The sequence below is a fragment of the Ambystoma mexicanum genome, chromosome 12 (genome assembly GCF_040938575.1).
Source record: "Ambystoma mexicanum isolate Mex_15411 chromosome 12, UKY_AmexF1_1, whole genome shotgun sequence".
Classification (NCBI taxonomy): domain Eukaryota; kingdom Metazoa; phylum Chordata; class Amphibia; order Caudata; family Ambystomatidae; genus Ambystoma; species Ambystoma mexicanum.
This window is the reverse complement of record NC_090936.1, coordinates 292,146,925-292,168,296: the sequence shown is the minus strand read 5'-3', so window position 1 is coordinate 292,168,296 and position 21,372 is coordinate 292,146,925. Positions and strand designations below refer to the sequence as shown.

The following is a 21,372-nucleotide window of genomic DNA, read 5'->3' as shown; positions in this document are numbered from 1 at the left end:
CACAGCTGATGCACGAGCTTTTCATCATTCGGGACATATGCTTCTATTCTGCAGAGGCTCAAGAAATCTGCAGGATATAATTACCGTGATTTATTGTTTGTGGATCGCAGTTCTTAGGCGGCCATCTTCGTCGGCGCACCACAGTGCCCTCTTTTCATAAATCTTAATGTCTTCTTAAAGAGTTCCAGTGGACATCCCTCCGCCGGGTTCACCTTTGTTAACACACTGTTTATTGGGACCTGGGACTTCGTCCCGCTTTATCGGCATCCCTTGGGTAGGTTCACTCTTGCAACTTCGCTAGCATCCCTCTTCTGGGTTAATTTTTACCAACTCACATTCCCTTTGCTTTCAATGGTTGCAGGATTCACTTCCCTTACTTTCTCTACAGTTCTTAGGTCAAAGGCTTTCGACTGCACAGGGATTTTGCTTGACCTCTGTATGACCACTTTGCCCTAACTCTCCTACGGCCTTGTGGTATCTGTAATTTCACTCAGACGGGGATCGACCCGAGTCTCTTGAGTTAGCACCCACGTGTTGCCAATTCCCTCTGCAGCTGGTCTCCCTTTTACACTTTAACAGTTCTTTGAACTTGGTTCAATTTGCCACTTTACAACTTCCATTCATCACAGCCCGGCTCTTATCGGCTCTCCTCTCGACTCACTGGCTGTGATGAACCACTTGGCTTTCCTCGTAATTGGAGTCAAGGCCGGTGCCATGGTATCAGGAGTTTCCCTCACTCCCGCTTATCAGTGTCCACACACTGTGTGTACCGTTGACATCTGTTGCAGCACACTTGTGCTATTGCCCCCTGTTTTATGATTCCCTCTGCTGAGGTTTCGCGGGTCTGCGTCGAAAAGGGCAAGGCTGTGTTTCTCCTTGTCAGCCTCTCGATATTCGCCACCTTTCTCCTCCTCTTGAACTGCCGGCTCTGTCTTGTCACACGGTTTGTCTTGTTCGTACTGTGTTCTCTTGCTCCACCTTTTATCCCTGTGGGGAAGGGAAAGGGCCGTCAGGTGTGTGTGATTTTGATCAATTGCTTGACTTTGCCTGACTCTTGCATTGGGACATGTCAGGTAAACGGCTGTGGTGTTAGTCCATTCTCTTATGTGTTGTGCGAAAGTGTTTGTGTTGGAAAAGGGGTGGGGCAGTCTTTTAGAATGTTCTACATGGTAGGATGGGGAAGAGGTTTTAAAGAAAGGGGGATACCATGTCTCACCCCTTCAATGTCCCACTCCCACTCCCTGAAGACACCCCATCCAGGTAATCCTCCCGCACTGGTCCACCCCCAGGAACTGGATCCAATAGCGATGGCCCTGTCCTGGCCACCTGGATGACAGATTCCCAGGGACTAGCTAGGGAGACACCTTCAGGTTTCTCACACCTTGCACGGATTTGTAATCAATTCTGTAGACTCACCGCCACATTCAACCATTAAACCACAACATAACTCCCCCAGTTCTCTCAGAACTCCTAAGCCCTTTTTGTGACAGATTACTCTGAAGTCCTCAAACTGTGACTTTTCACTGGGAGCAAGGATTTTCCTATATAGTGAAAGGTATCGCCAGTGAGCTCTAGCTTTCAGAGAAATTAAGCCCCATTCATATCGTATTACAGAGTATGGAACTGAGCGAGGGAGACGTAGCGCTTTCCTCCAAACCAGGACCCCAAAAAACATAAATAGTCAACTGTTGACAGGTCATAAACTTCAATCCCATATGGGATCTTCGGGACAATTTCCCTTTCATAAAAACGAATAGCTGGTGCAAGGGAACATTTCCCATATCTGGAGTCTTGCCAACTGATTTGATAGTTTAATTGCACTTGCAAGAAGCAAGGACTGAAGTACTTTTTTTAAATAGTTTTTTGAGGCAATCATGAAGCCCAGATAAAGGAGGGACTCAATAGTCTCCACTCGCTCAGCCTGGATCCACCACCCAGAGGACACTTTTTTGGAGCAAGATAATTGCATCACTTTGGTCTTGGTGGGGTTGATGGATAATGAGTGAACCTCCACAAAGCTAAGGAATTCGTCAAGCAGGTGTTGCAGAGCTATGGGCGTACTATCAAAAATCAAGAAGTTGTTGGCATAACCTAGCAATAATGGTCCTAAATTATGGAGTTTTGGAGTTATCAGGGCATTTGGTTGTAGGTATTCCCCTATATCTGCCATGTATTAGTTAAATAGACAGGGGGCAAGACGCACCCCTGCCTAACCCCCCAGAGGAAGAAATTGGGTGGGACAGCAGTCCCTGATGATTTAGGCAAACTTGAATAGTAGAGTGTTTATATAGACTGACTATCAACCTCAGCAAGCCGTACGGAATACCCCACCCGTGTAATTTATGTCACAAAAGATCTCGATCGACGGCATCAAAAGCTGCTGTGAGATCCACAGAAGCAAAATAAACAGGGTTACTGCCCTTTGCCCAAGTTAGATGTTGAATATATTTGATCATTAGACTATTGAGCGATGTCCCCATGTTCTTTATAAAACCTATTTGCCACTTTGAGATTCTCCCAGATTCCCGGGCCCAAGGCTCTAGATGCTGCAGCAAAATACAAGCAAAATCTTTGCTGTCAGCATCCAGACTCACAATGGTCCTGTAATTGCATGGGTTCGATCTTACATCATTCTTGGAAATGGGGATTACATGGGCCTGTGACCAAGTAGGGGGAAGTTCTCCTCCAGTAATACATGAGTGAACAAAGTCGACAAATCACAACCCAGGTCATCGGATCAGACTTGAATAGATAATTCGATAGCCTGTTTGGCCTTGGAGCCCGGGAAGTACTTATACCATGAATTACCTTAAGAACAGCCTCCGAACTAACATTGATGTTATATGTCTTATTACATGGTGAAGGAGAAGCCAACTCGGTGGCAGAGGGCCGCGCATGGTTGGCATATAAATATTCGAAATAGGATACCCAATCTTCTCTGCTACAGCGTTGACCATCCTGCCAAATTGGAGGGACTTTGTGTCATTAATAAATGTCCAAAAAGCCTTGGAATTTCTATTATAGAGGGCTGTCGACATAGCCTCGGCATACGAGCCTACGAGAGCGAGATGCACACAACCAGTTTTAATAGGATTGGTGCGCTCGCCTCAGGTGAATACTTGTCTGAAGGGCAGTCAGGAGCTTACTATTTTGAATGTTCCTGACCAGCCGACTCAGCTCTCAATTTCCTGAGGACAAGATCTTTACCATATGAATGACAGTCTTTCCTAGGGCCAAGCCCACTCTTGTTTTTTTTTCTCGGTAGGCTGGCCTCAATTGTGTCAGCAACAAAAAATTCGAAGTTGTCTACTGAGAAGGTATCCAACTGCTATTCCAAGATGATAGGGCAATACATCTCTTAAGAGTCTCATTAAACTCGTCGGGGCAGAGCAGGATGCCAGGAAATTCGATTGACCTTACTATTCAAATTTGCAGTCTGACCATTAGGGTGGCAGTCCATCGGGCCCACCAACTCTAAGATGCAAAAATGGGCTGTTAACATTGAGTGATCACTTAACTCTGTACTTGTTATTTCCAGTCGGGAGCATTTCTCAGATACCCAGCTTCCCACAAAAATGTAATCAATGTTAGAATTGGAGCGGCCATTGGACCAGGGGCGCTGAGAAGGTATATCCCTGGGCACCGTCGCATTTAAAGGGGACAGGCCTTCCAACCACCCTTTCACATTTACCAACTTTGCACTTGCTGGCTACTCCCCTCCCGCACGTTAGACTGCAAGTGGCTGCGAATACAGTCTGAATTCAAGTCACCTACCTCTATCACGTGTCCCATGGGAGATATATTGAACCACTCAGTAATAAATGATGAACACATGCCTGGATGCCAAAACATCTGTTAATAATCAGGATATTTATTGGTCCCCTCCTCTGAATCTCAATATGTGTGGCCATAATTCAGTAGGAGATATCACAACTGGCCAACACCCTGACCTCAGGGCAGGATCTCACAAGGATCATTAAACCACCGTGCGGGCGCCCATGGTCTCCTTGACAAGCTTCCTGAAAGGACACATTATAACCATCTAGGTAGGGTGGAGACCCAAGCCAGGATTCCTGAAGAGTAATAATAGTGTGATTCCTAAGCATTTGCCAAATCTGATTGTTAAATAAGTGGCCCAGAACTCCTGGCCTGTTGCAAAGCAAGTCTACTTTGAAGATATACCCAGCAACCAAAACCAGTCTCGACTTTCTTCTGACGCCATTATTCTTCTCTTCAATGACAAAACGTGCTCTTCTGCAAATCCGCCTCCACCACTAGAGGTGGCTGGCTTTGCACTTGCCGAATGTCTGCTTTCCCCTAAGGCACCCTGCCCAGGTATGAATAATGAATAAGAGAAATTAATTCTTACCACTGATATGAATGGCTACGACGATTGGGAGTATCCACAGTAAAATCAAATAGAAAAGGCCCATGTGACAAATTGTTAAATGATTATCTTTTTAAACCCACTTGGAGGCCATATTATTGGAATTAAAATACACCTCTAAGCATCATTAAGACAAAGCTGAAAAGTGTGTGGCGAGCTGTAGGGCATTTTAGTTGGGCAAGACAACACAAATTGAGGATAAATATAATTTCTGTTGATCCTATAAAAGTATTTTTGGGTTGAATGTTCATCTAGTGTTTTGGCTTCTATAAAATAAGTCGCTACATTATTTGTTTCTTTTTTGTAGTATACTAAATGCACCATTATAAACCAAGACTTATCTACTGATCATTAAATATAGGGATATTGATTTAGGGACAGTGTCTTCTCTTTTGTTTCCAGGACAATCTTGCAGTTCATGGTAGCTTTGCTACTGCTTAGACAGAGAGGGAGATGACAGATGTGATCTTACATCTACCCAATGGACTTGAAGTCAGTAATTGTGTCCTTTAATTCTGGACTCATGTCACTATTGACCTGCTGTGTGTTCTTGGGCAAGAAATCCCAATTCACAAAGCTTTTTTGCAATTGGTATGCATTTATACTCCAAAGACAGTGCAGTTTGAATCTGCGGAAATTGTCAGATTCACCAAAAGGTTATGGAAGAAAATGCACGTGCATTGGGTTTTCGTTGTGTGCACTGGTTGTAGTGCATTTCTGCAATCTGCACGCATGCACACATGCTACTGGATATGAGTGAAGGGGGAAGCTCCTTGAATGATGACCCACATTTTCATATGTAAAATGTGATTTGCACTGTACCAGCAATGCAAATGAGCAGCAGACATGCACGCCCATAAAGAGGTTTAGAGAATCCCCAAAAGGGAGCAAATCACTTGCACCTGTTCCCACCCAATGTCCCTCGCAAGTCAAATGTGGAAATGCGCAGAATGGGCTTGGACAAGCTCCACTTTTTAAAACCATAATGTTTCACTTCTTCCCCAGTTTGATACCACTTTCACCAGACGTGCAAATTCAGTTGCGTCACTATTCAATAACAGGAATACCAAATTTCCTGCTAGGGTTTTCCTGTGAGAACATGCTTTATGTTTGTGAATCGCAGAGCTTTCATGGGTGCAATTTGCGACACACAAAAAACGCTGATTGTGCTCCTGGAATCCATTGTCAATCATGATGTGCCCAGTTGGCCCGCGAGCTCAGATGGAATTTGCATTCAATGCACTCTATGGGTATCCATATTAATCAGTTAAACAGGGTGGCATTGAGAAACCCACCGCCAGGATGATGTACAATACAAACAATACAAACAGACTGATACCTGAAACGAGAAAGCACATTATTTTTTTGATGGTCCCATATTTCAGAGAAAATTAAAGGGATCTGGCAGAGTGAATGTCAATAAGAATAAATCTGTTCATTGCTGCAGAGCAAAACCACTTACAAATAATAGAATTATGTTGACAAGCTCATTATCCTTGAGAAAACATTCCCAGCTTTCCAGCAGGGTGCACAGCGCTAATAAAATCCAGGATACAATTGCTAAATGAGTTTAATTCTTACCATTAGCAGCCTGGGAGGCCCCATCCACCAATAAGAATTCTTGGAACGCGGGGCGGGCTGTGTTCACTAAGGAAAGCCAGTGTTCCGAACATTCTCATTGGTGACCGATGCGTCCCTTCCCTGCTCCCCCTTCACCATTTAGCACCCGTGTAGTTTTCTACACGGGTGCTAATGGTGTCCTTTTTTCAAAAAGGAAAATAAAAAACGAAACCTACCTTTGTGGTGCGTCTCGGCTCCGGCAGTGCTGCTCTTCGGGAAGTCTGTTGTCCATGTTGATGACATCACAGTCATCAACATGGAAAATTGACATGGCTGAGCTGCACCTCAAAGGTACGTTTCTTGCCTGTTTATATATAAAAAACACCATTAGCACCTGTCTAGAGAAACTACATGGAATGGTGATATTTACCGAGGCAGCGGGCCGATCCTGACGGTAACGGCACTGCCACCCTCGTCAAGGGACCCTCGCTTCTCTAGGGCCCTTAACTTGGGTGTCGAGTCGTTACCGACAGGGTCGGCCCGCTGTCTCGGTTAAGATCGCCTCATTAGATCACAAATTCAAGGCCAAGGCATGCTTCAAAGTATCGCTTTTTCTTTTAATGTGCGTGAAGTTCAGACATCATTTTTTGCATACCTGCTTTCTGAAATATTCTGAGTACATAGGTACCTACACATTTGTAGGGTTTAATGCCAGCCGCAGGATCAAATGAACTGAAAGGACAAGTTAGGACTAATGTGTGCAGAAAAGATACATGGAAACATGTGATTCTCCAACAAAAAGGCCAGGTGTTTATTCTCAATTACAAACACATGAAAGCGCTGTGTTCAAGCAGACCATGGAAATGTGGGCCTAAAGTGCAGTGCATTAAAACACACAGAGACGACTGCCAAATTGAAAGGGGAGCCTTTGATTCTCCACTGACACATATCAAAAGGCTGTTGAACATCAAGAATACAACATGGGCCTTCCATGCAAGTTAAAAGCATAGGCCTGCTTTTCAAAAAGTGACTGGTGCTAAAGTATAACCTTGCTGACATCGAGAGCAAAGCATAAAGGGTGTCATTTGCCAACCCAGTAACAGTTAACATGGAAAGGCTTTCTTGTGCAGCTAAGAAAAATATACACATGGGAAAACAAATCTCCATGGCCAGAGTCCAGTGAATGTACATATGAGGATTTAAATATGAACATTGATGGCATGATGCAAGATATTAAAAGGCCTCACATGAAGAGTAAATGCAGCACATTGGAAAGCAAGTATTTCTGTTATTCAGAGCAGAGAAGGCTTGGGAGAGTATACAGACTCTTCCCCTAAAAGTTAAAAACAGTGACCTTCCCCCATCACATGCTATGCTCAGGCTCTCCAACTGAAAGACAATTGCTTTGAAGTGCCAGGGCCAAAGAGAAGAGCTATTTGTGCATTACAGAGCAATATATTGGGGTGCTGGGTCAACAGAATGACTGACATTAAATGGGTTCAACTCTTATATATGCATGCATTTAAATTCGATTTGTGATCAGCTCAGAGATACTGATCACAAGTTTGTTCCCCAGGGGAATTTTCCCTGAGCATACATTTGGGGCCATCTGCTATGCTCTTCAAGATAGGCAGAACCATGGCCTAATCTTTGACCTTACAAGAATGCTAATGGACATTTGTGGGCATAGGTCTTTAATCACCCTAAAAGAAGGGGTGCATAAAAACACAATGTCCTGCTGCTCCTTATTCCACAGACCCTGCTTAAAGGCAGAGGGGTCCTGAATGATCAACTGAGTAACTAGGTTTGTGTTGGGGCAGAGCAGTGTCGTCCCAAAATGATACAGAGGAAAGTCACTGATTTAAAAGTGCATTTCTGCAGAACATGGGGAAATGTTTTCTGGGAGAAGGAAAATTTTGCATTGCAGAGTGGTGATGAAAAGGGTCTCCAAAATAAAGGAAAAAGTGTTTGCTTTGAAAAGTTTATTGTGCTTCAACATTGCTAGAATTGTAAAGCGCGCAGGGACATAAAAATCAAAAGCGCTGTGTGTTGAAGTTCCTTTGAAAATCAAACAGCATTGCATTTTATTTAAATTCAACTTCATATAAAGCCATGTTTTAAGATGCTGCATCCTTTTGGCATCCAGTGGGGTATTTGTGTGTGATAAAAGTATTGAAATGTTTTTTTGACCTGTATTATATTTACTGGAGACTTAAAAAGCAAAAACACACATTTATTGGTATTGAATCTTTGTTTTGGTGCCACGAATAATGTGGCGTGTCGTGTTCCGTAGTTCGACTATTGATCTTTCCATAATAATAAATACAAATATATTATTTCTGTACACCAGCCTGGTTTCTGGCTTAACATTGCTAAAGGGGAGAGATTGTACGGTTCTAGATGGGTTACAGACAGGGCTAGATAGAATTTCAAGGTCTATTTGTGTTGTGCTGTCGATTGGGTGGGGAAGTACTCCCCACATTACCAGGGATCCCATAAATATATCTCACAGCCTGGAACAAATGGAGCGATAATACACCGGCGCGTGGATGTAATTGAGTGTGCAGAGTTCATTATTGCTACCAAAATTGGATCTCGCAGATGATCCACACAGGCTACGAGGAAGCAAAATCCGATTCGAGGCACGCAGCCATATTTTTGCCAAATCCTACTCTGAGATGAAAGATGCCATTCTTTTGTTCTGCTCTTTTGTGGATTTGAGGATTTTCTAAAATCATAATTTAACTGGTGGTAAACTATTCAGCCACAGAAGGACGAGTAGCAAGATCCACAGCAGACCAGCAGTACAGGTAGATCATTTCAGTAATAGAGCAAGGAAGCAAATGATTGGCTTCAACTGGGAGCAGATATGCTGTGCGAGGTAGTGAATTGACAGACTCGCAGGAGTGCAGTGAGGAGACTAGGAGTATCCAACTATACAGGAACCTTGAGTTGTGAAGAAAACTGCAAAGGGACAGTGGTTAGGTTATCCCACAGCAATAATGCTATAGTAAAGTAACACCTTTGCTTTATGCAGCGTTAAACAGGTCCAATGATTGGGGCACCTGCTCAATTGCTAAGCTGTTGCCCAACCAGCTGTACCCACCAGCATCCCCAAGATAAGGTCAACAGAGACATCTTTGTTGGGGTACAACGTTGTTACATTGCCCGTTTTCTTCGATGACTTTTTCCCTGATATGTTTTGCAAAAAATATGGGGGTGGGGCATAAGGGGATAGGAGAGGTAAAGGGGTGGGGAATAGGTAGTATATAATAGGGGAGCGAGGGCTTTGGGGGAACCCCCAAAAATAAAAAAATGAAATGAGTTTTTTTTGGGCAAAAAGCTGTTGAAAAAAACGAATCAGAAAAAATAGGCAATGTAAGGACATAGAACCTTTTGTTGGGAAAATATTAAATAAAGAGTTCAATCTAGTAACCCATATGTTAACTCTCTGAATGGAGTATAATGACATCAGCCTGTGCTTTAAGTAGACTGACGCATTTTGGGGTTAATAGCTGACAGGATCCAAAACGTTCTCTTGAGCTGAGTATGTTCCGCTGCTGCACCCCTTGATTTCCCCAGCTGATTTCCTGCCCACCATGGTCAATGAAATGATGAGTGGCAATACCGATGTTGCTCAATAGATGTCGCTATCACCCCTTGTTTACAATCACATCGTCAGCGGCAATAAGGTGTTGGTCATACCAATATAAGGGTAAAAGGGCCAGTGGAGTGGCACATTTAACTCCAAGTAGTGTTACTCAGTCCTTCATCCTCCAAAGTTCAACAAATGAGTGCTGCCTCTTTCGCACGGAGGTCTGGATTGCCTAGTGGCGTTTACACGAGATATAGAACACAACAATGTGATTATATTAAAAAGTAGTACATGGCTTCATGTTAACCCCATTATAGACAACAAAGATATTGGAATTACACCAGTTATTTGTATTCATGCTTGAGAATGGGCCATAGGCTGTCATACTGCACTGGCCACCTGACTACCCTCTGATTTTTGGCCCAAATCCCTGCCCGCATACATTTAAGGAAACACTATTTATATCACAATCATATCCATTAATAAAATAGACCTTTTAGTTGTTTTTTATGTCTATCTGTTGATACAAGAGTAGACGGGTTGTCTGCTCTTGAACACGCCTATTCTTATAGTAATAACTTATCATCACATATATATGTTTAAAAACCTTCATTTTTCACTTGCCTTCGTCAGGGAAAAATGCCCAATCTAGTCACGTTATTGTAATGATCCATTCAATAGCCATCACAAATGTATAGAGGAAGTGTATGGGGACAAATGTTTAGCAGGATCGGTGTGATTTTACCGTTGCGGAATGGCCCGCGACTGAAATGTCTGCATGGGAAATGTACGCAACACAAAAATGTTTGTACATTTCACATGCGGACATCCATTGAAAATCACTCAGATTCAAACACACCCTCACACACACCCCCAACGCACCCCCAGCTCCCTACTTACCTTTCCTTCAGATGCGCTGTGTCCCTGTAGCGCCGGTTCCCTTTCCCTTTCAGGATTGGGAACCGGCGTCGCAGGGTCCTTTTCTTTTCTATTTTTCTTTTTTCTTTTACTTTTGCTCGGGTGAGCTGCGGTGGTGTCCTCCGCAACTCCCGCCCACTATATTGTATAGTATAGTGAGCTGGGTGTTACAGGGGACACCACTGCAGACCCCGGCTTTTTGAAAAAAAAAATATTTTCATTTTTTTCCTCGGGTGAGCTGCAGCAGTGTCCCCCGCAACACAGTGTTGCGGGGGACACCCCTGCAGACCCGGCATTTTTTCTTTTTTTTTAAATTTTCTCCGCTCGAGTGAGCTGCAGGTGTGTCCCCCGCAACACACTATACAGTATAGTGAGCGGTGTGTGGCGTGGGACACCCCACCTTTTTTTTTTATTTACCGACCCACCAAAACACATCCCACAAAAAGGTAGAACTTTTGGTATTTCGAACTTTTGGTGGTATGTGTTTGAGGTCTTTTTGTAAGGTTGGTAAATTATATTCAGTAATTTCTTCCTATTCCGTTTAGTATTTTGAGTATATTTCAGGCAGTCTTATTTGTACTTTCACCGAAAACTCTTTGTAATACATGATTATTACTCAGGTGTATTTCAGCCAAGTATGATTGTTGTATCTCTGTGTAGGTCAAATTGCTCCCATTCTTTTCAAAACACACAGGACATTCACTAGTGACTGGGATTTGAACACACCTCTTAGTTTCATATCCGGGACATGATACATATGGCTGGACTGTCTGCCTGCATTGTAGGTTCACATTCTAGCTTACAAATGTCATCTTTGCGGACATGTAAAACATAATTTTTCTGATCAATAATGTTTTCATATAAAAATGTATGTGTTAGCGATTGCAGAAATGGCTTAACATAGCGTACTGTTTGGTTTCATAATGTGCAAAAATCCGGATTTCAATTTGTATAACGTGAGGCATTATTTCTCTCTCGCCTCTTATTCCCAAGTGTAATTAAAGAAATAACTCCCATGGTTAATTCCTTAATTGCCCACTATTCTATATCATTATTATATCATTATTATTTGCTTTTAAATGACTTTGTGATGGCACCTTTGGTGTCCTCTAATGTCCAATTGCAGTGAAGAATGTCAAAGCAAAAAATAGTTGTGTCAGCGCACCTACACATCAACGCACTTGTTGGTGCTTAATTATTTGTGCCGATCCTGGATTTTTGTATTCAGAAGACCCAAATGCATTTTGTTCTATCAGTTGCGCATGTGGTATAGATCCAGAATGGACTGCATGTAAATCGGTCTTTTTGGATGAACTTCAAAGTGAAAATGTGGAAGCGTGCCTCAACAAGTGCCTCATGATGTATGAGATGTTTTGTGTTTGTGTTATTCCTCTACTGAGCATGCTCAGAGGTGTTGCCTTAAAAGCAGATGAAGATTTTTCTTTAATTTCATTGATAGGTAATTAGATGATCTTCGTTGTGGACTTGTGCGATGATCGTGAGAATCAATCTGAACCAATGGAACTGATTCTTAAATCAGTCTGTCTACACAATGCGCATGTGCGGCTTTGCCAAGAGTGGCATGTGCATTGTGGGGTGGCTGATCGCTGACTGCTCTGTACACTGCACTGGCTGGCTCCCTATGGGTTGTAGACATGTTTCTGCATAGTGATTGGCTCTGCCACCGCTCATGTTTGTAGGAGTAGAGGGTTGCTGGTGGCACACGGGCTTCAGCCCTTCTTTAAAGAGCAGAACGAAATTCCTGAGTTCGGTTGGATGAAAACCCCATTTTCGTTATCACAGATGTGGCGGGTTGGGCTCACAATTCACACCCAAACGTTAGCCAGAAAGCCTTTCCGTTTGGATGGAATCCCGCCCAATCTGTGAGGCAGAAACATCCGGCTGAAAAGGGTGAAAGGATATCTTTCAGCCAATCAGGGGGCTGGAAAATTCTGTGCGCTGTGATTGTTCAAAATGCCCAGTGTCTCAGCCAATTGGATAGTCAAAATGCATCAGCCAGTCAGAGTGATTTGGTATCTGTGTGTTCCAAAGAACCAAGGCCGAGTTTGAACACTGGCTCCGAACTGACAGAACCTGGAGTGAAATACATATAATTTCACTCCAGGGACGCAGCTCCCATGCATTGCATAAGGGCATCCGTTCCTTGCCACGAAAAGGCACACACAACAAGTGTATAATAATCCTGAGTGACAGGCAGGTGAAACGAGGGATATGCTTCCCTTAGAAGGTTGGAAAAAGTAATCCTGAGATCTCCACGTCAACCATCACTGTGTAGTCAATCTGAATATATTCTAAAATTAAATTAGCATAATTCCCCATTCGGTCTCTAGTTGACGAATATAAATGTACACACATTAATTGGAACAAAGGTGCACTGGTCTCCCACCATTGCTGTTTTTGTTTGTTTCAAATGTAAAGCATGATTCGGTTTGTTTGTTCATGGTTTATTTTCTTGTCATTATTAGTCATAATGCTTTATTTCAACGGCGACATCTAGGTGGTTTTATTACTGCATATCCAAGTATTGGATTGGTGCGTCTGCTCCGATTCTAGGGCTTTCTAGCCAACATAGATAGGAACAAATTACTTAAAACGGTGCATTGCATCCAACGTGCTCACATTTCTGCACGTGTGTTTGCTATGCTTCTTTGCATTGTGGTTCCTCTCTCTACCCTCAATTGCATGGATATCTCAAACAATATGCTTGCAAACATTGCACAGCTGCACACTTAGAATCGGGAACCTTGTTCTAAGGCACGGATTCCTGTTCCCTAGCAGCAGAGGCCTGTGCTTATAGAATCGGCCACTAAATGATCTCCTCCTCGAAGTGTTCAGTTTTGTTGAAATCACTAGGCCAAAGATCATTTTAATCCACCACTTTTTTAAACCACATTTTCAAACTGTAAGTATGATACATAATGGTTTAACTTATTGTGAGATTGTTATAAAATCCCCTCCCAACAAAAAAAAAAAACGAACACTTCTGGTCCTCTCGCCAACGAGACAGCAAACAGCACTAGCGGGGCAGATGGAGGGTCCGCACGCGAATTGCTTTACACGTGTGACACTGACTGAAAGCAAATCCCGGAAGCTATAATTAAAGGCATTGCAAAGAACAGAACACGCCTTATTAAATGAAGACACAACTGAACGGGGTGGCCAGGCTGTGGAGGGAAGGAGAGTGGATCGGGGGACGCGTAGACTGGGAGCGCGGTACATGGCGCGACCCCGAGGCAGCTCTCCGACCGACGCAGTGATCACAAGTGAGCCTAATGCATCCCTCAGAGAAGAGCAGCCGCAGAGCGCACAGAGCTGCTTCATGCGGACCCAGCGGTGCAGTTAGGAGGGTCATATGGTGCGAAACACTGGAATGTACTGTAGCTCCGACAAAGCACAGCTGCACTTCCACCAACTAACTAAACCTGGGTCTGCATAATGTGTCTCCCACTGCCTTTAACACTATATACAGCCTCTCTCCGTGCCCTTGCAACATACACACCCTTCATAGTCTATCTTTCCAACTGTATACCCTTGTTGTATAAAATTCTGTTACTTCACTGCTTCCGCTATATACAACAAAGATGCGCATATATATATGGCCATATACCATTAGCATACCGCCAGCTGTGGCCTCTTATGCATGAATACCGCCTAATGTGCCTACGTGTAGTCTGATATGCCCATATGCAGCCATGCTAGACAGGCCCACCCTCACATGTCCTACCCACAGGGACGTCATTTAGGGTTTGCCAGGGGTCGCAACTGTGACCCCTGCGGTCTCCCTTGCGACCCCTGACGTCTCCCTTTTTTTAACTTTTTTATAGCAAGGTCCTGGGCTGTGGCCAGCGCCATGTGGCTCTTTTCAGGCTTCTTAAAAATAAAAAATTATAATAAAAAAAAGAACAGGTTCCACAAGTCTAACACTTTCAGCAGTGACCCTAAATAAGAAAGAGTAGAAACACCAAATAATTTGTCTTTCTAGAATTATATACAATAATTGCTAGACTCATTAAAGGATTATTTCAGGCACAATTCAGGGGGTGAGTCACTGATTTAGTCTGTAAACACCTCAACTCAGCCTTTCATCCCCCTGAGATCGATAAATTAGTATGAACACAGTTTGGGTGACATTTTATGTATATTTAGTCAAAATAGTATACCCTAGTCACCCTAGGCCTACGGCCATCAGAAACATTAGGCTGGGCACCCGCTCACCATGCCACTATGCCTATACCTGCACAAAAGCCAGGTAAACTGTTTCCTCTCCTGCAACCTTGACCAAAATGCCCCCTTCACGGCCCACCAACTCATTCAACACCACCCCCATACACTAGAAGTTCTTCCCACTAGGCCTGAGGGTACGCCCTGCCCCCCAGTTATCGCCCCCATCCTTCCACTACATTTCCGGCCATCCTCTCAACCAAAAAAAGCACTCCTCTTCCCACCCTCAAATGCGCACTTATAAATTCACGCTCTCTCCCCGCCCATGGAGATCCCTGACCTCCTCACTATCCACGATCTTGACATGATAGCTATCACCGAGACATGGTTTCATTAAGCAGCTGGCCCTGCAATCTCATTAGCTCTCCCATCAGGATACACCATCCTCCGACAAGACAGACAGCTTATGAAAGGAGGAAGAGTAGCCCTTATAACCAAAGAAGCTCTCTCGCTCAGAATGGTCCACTCCCCAGGGGAAGACAAAGCAGATCTCTGCCTAACTATCTACTTCCCCTAATTGCACTATCATGATACATTTGGCCTATCGGCTTCCAGGCCCGACCCCAGACTTTTAAGGCAATTGACTCCATCTACTAGGAGATAACCTCAAGACCTCCACCAAATCTATCCTACTAGGTGATCTTAACCTGGGCCTAAATGACCCAAAAGATAAAGCAGCCACAACATTGGCTGAAGAACTAAACAACATGGGCTTCGTACAAAGAGTCACAAACCCTACTCATTGCAAAGGTCACACCTTGGATTGGGTGGCCGACCATAACTGCTCTGCCACAGTCAGCTCCAACGCCTCCAACCCCTGGACTGACCACAGCCTCATACAATTCTCTATTCCTAGAGCGCCTACCACCAAAACACCCACCTATGCACCTCCATCATGAGCTCGAAGTGCACGTAAACTATCTAAGGACTACCTCATACCTTTCCTGGAAACTCCTGCTCTTAATCCCCTTTTCTGTGATGACCCTGGCCTATTCGCAGATATCTACAATGACACCCTTACAAAAGCTATTGACGCCATAGCTCCACTAGAACTAAAAAAAGGAAAAAAGTCTATGCACACCAACTCATGGTTCACAGCTGAACTCCAGGCTCTATGCACTTCCAAACACAGCCCATTGACCAAGTGGCAAACAAACCCTAGTGACTCTTCTAAGGAAGTTTTTCAAAAGTTATCTGCCCAGTACAAAGAAACCATTATCAAAGCTAAGTCCAATTCCTTTACCACAAGGATAACTAATGCCAAGTCTCAGCCCAGGGAAATGTTCGCCATATTCAGAGACTTAGTCACTCCCACTTCAAGCCCAGATGACTTCCCTAAAGATGAAGCCTGGTGCTCCAGTATACAAGCAGCCATGCTCAACAAAATAGAACTTCTCCCAAAAACATCCAAGGTCAACTTGAAGCCCTGCCCAACCCTGACCCTCTTCACTCACTCAGCCATCTTTTATTTTTATTTTTTTATTTTGTATAGTTTATAACAAACCTTTAAAATATAATTACATCCTCACAGTTTAATCACGTAGCATTACATTTACATTCAGCAAATTGTTACATTTTTACTCATTTGTTTCCAGCCCCTTTACTTGGACAGGTTCCTTTTCAAAATCATTTAGTTTCACTTCCAGAATGTCTATAAATAAGGTAAGGTCAAAAGTTAGTTTTCTTAATGTCTCATCAAACAAAATTTTCCACCAATCATCAGCATTTAAAAAGAGTCTTTTTGTAATCAATTCTCCAAGACAACTTGTTCTTTCCTTTCTAAGGGCTGTGCATAACAAGGTAAGGCGTTTTAAAGTCTCCTCCCATAGTCCACAGAATCTACAGATCTTTGTCAAGTTTTTATTTTTCTGCCATAAACTTTTTTGCTCTTGTGTCTTAAGTAGATTCAGTTTGAATTTAAAGTACAAATCTCACCGACGGAACTCTGGAAATAGTTTTAGATAATTTGGAATTTCGTTATATGCTCGTTTTTCATGAGGTACATTTTCCATCGATTTATGAGTTCTCCTTTTATCTTCTGTTGCTATCCAGTCACATCTCCATAGGCGTTTTTTGACCAAATTTGGGTTAGTATGGAGGGTTTTAATGTCGGTGTCGAGATTCTTCAGGATCATCTTGCAACTTTCTACCCAAGATGTTAGCACATTTTGTTCCTTGGCGTTTTCAATGTTTTGTAGAATCTCGAATTGGACGGGGGCATTTATGTTAGTCATTTTGGAATAAAGATTTAGTGTGTTGCAACAGATTCTGACGTGAATTGATATTAGGCCAAGTTCATATCTGATGCATGCTGTCGGAGTCCCTTGTGGTAGATGTAGGACTTTAGTCCAAAAGATTTTTTCTAGAGTATTCCACAGCTGATAAGGGGCACCTAGGGCACATTCCGATCCATATATGAGTGCTGGAACTGCTTTTTATTTGTAAAACGCCATGGCCGGGAGGAGTGAATATGGCCCATACTTTTTGTGGATAATACATGCTTGATTTGTCAGTTGTTGAGATTTAGATTTTACACTGGCAACCAAGGGTGCATCATTAAAGCTTGAATTGATGATCATTCCTAAATATCTTGTGGATGGTATCTTCTGAAGGAACGTCTTTTCTAGGGACCAAAAGAATTTGCTTACTCAACCTTTAGTTTTTCCTCTAAGATTTTCCAACACAAGGATTTCAGTTTTGGTCGTATTGATGGTAAGTCCGTTGGTTTGAACATATAGCTCTAGAGCATTAGTTTACTTTGAAGGCCTATAGGCGTAAGATCTAGTAAGATTAGATCTTCCGCATAGAGAAAACGGCTGACTTGATGACCATTTATTTTTGGTGGAAATGACTGAACCTGATCAAGAGTAACATCTATATCAGAAAGAAATAGATTGAAAATTATGGATGCCAGCGGACATCCCTGCTTCTCTCCACAATGGGTGGGTATGGCATCCGATAATTTACCAGTTCTATCGAGTCTGATCTGTATGTTAGTTTCAGTGTGCAGCTCTCGTATTGCTAATAGCAGGCTTATGGGACAGTTCCAGGAGTGTACCTTGGTCCATACCATTTCACGCACAATACTATCAAAGGTGTGTGCAAAGTTGATGACAGCAATGTATATTTTTTGCCCGATCTTATAGTTTCCATTTTTAAAATATTTACAATTAAAAGGTTCAAGGCACATCCAACTCCTTTCACAACCCCCGTCTGTCTTGGATCCATTTGATATACAGTGTGGATCCAATCATTTAATTTGCGTGTTAACATTGTTGCATAAACCTTTCCCAATACGTCTAAAAGTGCAATTGGACAGTAGTCCTTCGTATTGCTTCTATCTCCCTTTTTGAAGATAGGGACTATAATAGCGCTTTCCCAAGACTTCGGGGTACAGCATGATGTCGCGATTTTATTGAAAAGTACATGACAGAAACTGGCCCATTCGTCTGGGTTCTGTTTTAAGATGTAATTACTCAACCCATCGGGTCCTGGTGCTCTTGAGGGATTTAGATTTTTAATGATTGTTAGGATCTCATCTTGATTGACGTTAACATCATCAAGGAATGCACGGATTCCCTTGCACCTTTCTTAACAGCCTTCATTAATGCCTCATTTGCCTCAGGTATTGTCCCACCTAGCCTCAAAGAAGCATGGGTGCGCCCTCTTTTAAAACAAAAACACTCCTAGACCCCACATCCCCTAATAATTACTGACCTATCACTATTGTCTAATTTCTCCTAAAAATCCTTGACGAAGCAGCTCACAACCAAATACAACATTTTTTTAGAGGCCAACTGCATCCTCTGCAAGAGGCAGTCAGGGTTCCGCAAAGGTCACAGCACCAAATCTACCCTTCTTGATCTCAAAAACCAAATAACAGGAATTATGGATGAAGGCAAACCAGCTCTTCTCCTACTTCTGGACCTCTCGGCTGCACTCGATCTTGTGGAGCACAAGACCTCACTAGACATCTTAACCATGCAGCCCAACTGTCCACTAAAGCCTCCCCTTGAATCACTCCTTTCCTGGAAGGGAGAGCCATTAAGGTCTTTTCAAACCAGGCAAGCACAGTTCCAACAACTATCCACTGTGGAGTCCCCCAAGGCTCTTGCACGGCACCTACTCTATACAATCTATTCACCAAACCCCTTTTGGACAAATTGGACTCCTTCGGCATAGCATACACAAACTACGCCGATAATAGTCAGATCCTCCTACCACTCTCCGGCTCGTATGATCAAGATTCCAAAGCTCTCCATAAGATATACACCGCCTTCCAAGCCTGGATGGCAGAAAATGGCCTATGTCTCAATGGAGATAAAACTGAGATCCTCCTAGTCGGCCCAAAGAAACACTAAGCAAACTTGGTAGTCAATACAGAGATTTCACCATTGATAACAGAGCTATCACTGTCTCTCCATCAGTAAAAACACTAGGTGTTTATTTAGACTCCACACTCTCCATGTCACGCCAAGTAAGCTCAATTGTCTCCACCTACGCACTCACTAGCAAACTAATAGATGCAGTAAAACCCTATTTGTCTAAGGAGAACTGCCTTTCAATAGCTAGAGCTGCCATTGCAGCCAAACTAGACTATTGCAATGCTCTGCTAGCAGGTACATCCACTAAACATTTGAATAGACTTTAAGTCATTCAAAACAAAGCTCTCAGAGCAGCATTAAACATCCCCAAAAGAGACCACATCTCACATGCCAGGCGTGCAGCCCATTGGCTCCCTGTCAAGGAACGGATTATCTTCAAGACGCTTACCCTTACCGAAAAGTGCCTTGCACTTGCAGCTCCCCATACCTGTCAGAGAAAATTGTCAGAGCCACTTCCCTGCGTCCCAAAAGAGCATGCCATGCCAACCCGTTGCTCATCCCATCAATCAAGAGGGCCAAAGTGGGCGGCATCGGCTTCCCCTAGATCATCTCCAAATTATGGAATGCCTTACCGAACACACTCAGAGCTGAGTCCTCCCTCATCGCATTTTGGAAAATGCTAAAAAATAGGCTCTTCAACTAATACCCCTCTTCACCACAGGCCCTCCATACCCTGCTTCACTGTAACTGTTTTAGCTGTAGTCCACATTAGCCTACTCTCTGTTACATCACCTTCAGTAGGTTCTCCAGCTGCACTGACCACTAACATTTGGGGGTAATGAAGACAAGCAGACTGATGTCTACTTCCCTAACCATGACAAGGTGAGCAAGGACGATTTGTTACTGAGATATCCTGTCCGAGGATGTGGCGGCCTACTGAATAGATGACGCGAGTCCACTGGAGAAAAAGCAACCTTGTGACACAGAGCCAGGTATTCCTTACTAATCGGATCAGATGTTTCCTAAATTGGTATGTCTCCCACGTGAGCCAGGGCTATCAATCTCACAATATCACACTGTGTGTGCTAGTGGTCACTGCCCACGTGACAACAGGGACATTAGTAGAATCACGGTCGTATTTAGCGTACGTCGGTCTACCGATCATTCCAAATTTCAAAACCATCATCTCATTCCACAAAACAGCAAAACATTTGATCTGATTTGCTTGAGAATATTAATTTTCCATTTTAAAGCTTCACTGTGCTGATCCCATGAGGAAATAACCGGCTAAAAAGAAAATGGACCCACTACAAAGGGAAAATAGCGATCAAATACCGTTCTCGAAATAACGCTTATTGGAGAGCACAGTCAAAAGCTTGAATATGCCCCGATGTGTGAAGGTACATAACCTCATTATTAGCATAATCCGACATTGGCCGAGTTCTCCTTCCATCTTTATGCCTTTCCATCACTGATCACGGTATAGTCATTTATTTTATATATTTATTTTCACATTTGCATAGCGCACCAAACCCACAGCCGTCAGGGTGGATTTTAGCTTTCTAAGGTAAAAAAGGTACTAAAATAGAAAGGTGGGATTAAGCAGCAAGACTTCGAGCAGAATGCAGGGAGCAGCAGCCGCTGGAAGGGTGTAAGTATTGCGCATGATTTTGCCTGAGTCACCAAGCCCAGCGAGGGAGCCCCAATACACCTACAGCGTTTCAGGGGGCATTCTCGCAAAAGAACATTTTTTTTAAACTAATTGCTTTTAATAGTGCTTTCTAGAGTGCACTTTTTGTGAAACGCTAGATAAAATGCCATACAGTTTATAATCTGTTTTTACACCTGGCCCCCCTCAAAGCAGCCCACCATGCTGTAGCCAGCCCCATCACAGGTTCCCGCAAATCCGACCATTTCTCTCCAACACACTGCGCATGCTTCACTGGCTCCCCCTATCCATCTGGATCATATTCAAAATTGCATGTATCTCCTACACAACAGTATCAAACCGAACACCATCATGCTTGGTGTCTAAACTCCACACCGCTGGAGGCTTTCGCACCCCACACGGTCGTAGAAAACGATCAAAAGGTTGGGGTCAAAGCTAGCCTGCAAACACAACACTTGCAAGCAGGCCTTCTCCTGCCACACCCGACCATCTGCAACTCAATCCCATCACAGGCTCAAAATGCCCCTACAATCCTCCAGTTAGGAAATAATTAAAAATATGGATGCTTCAACAAAACCTGCCAGACGATTACAAATCCCTCTCTCCCTCCACCAACAGTATTGCCAGTGCTTAAAGTGGGCCGGGGCCTGTGCTGGGGCCGGGCCCCGGCAGTCTC

General features: G+C 43.4%; 1 protein-coding gene across 1 annotated transcript in view; it reads left to right on the top strand.

Annotated features, from left to right (window-relative positions):
* The window catches only part of ST8SIA1 (ST8 alpha-N-acetyl-neuraminide alpha-2,8-sialyltransferase 1), a 747,985-nt gene that overhangs the window by 123,027 nt on the left and 603,586 nt on the right, over nt 1-21,372 (top strand). The window lies entirely within an intron of this gene.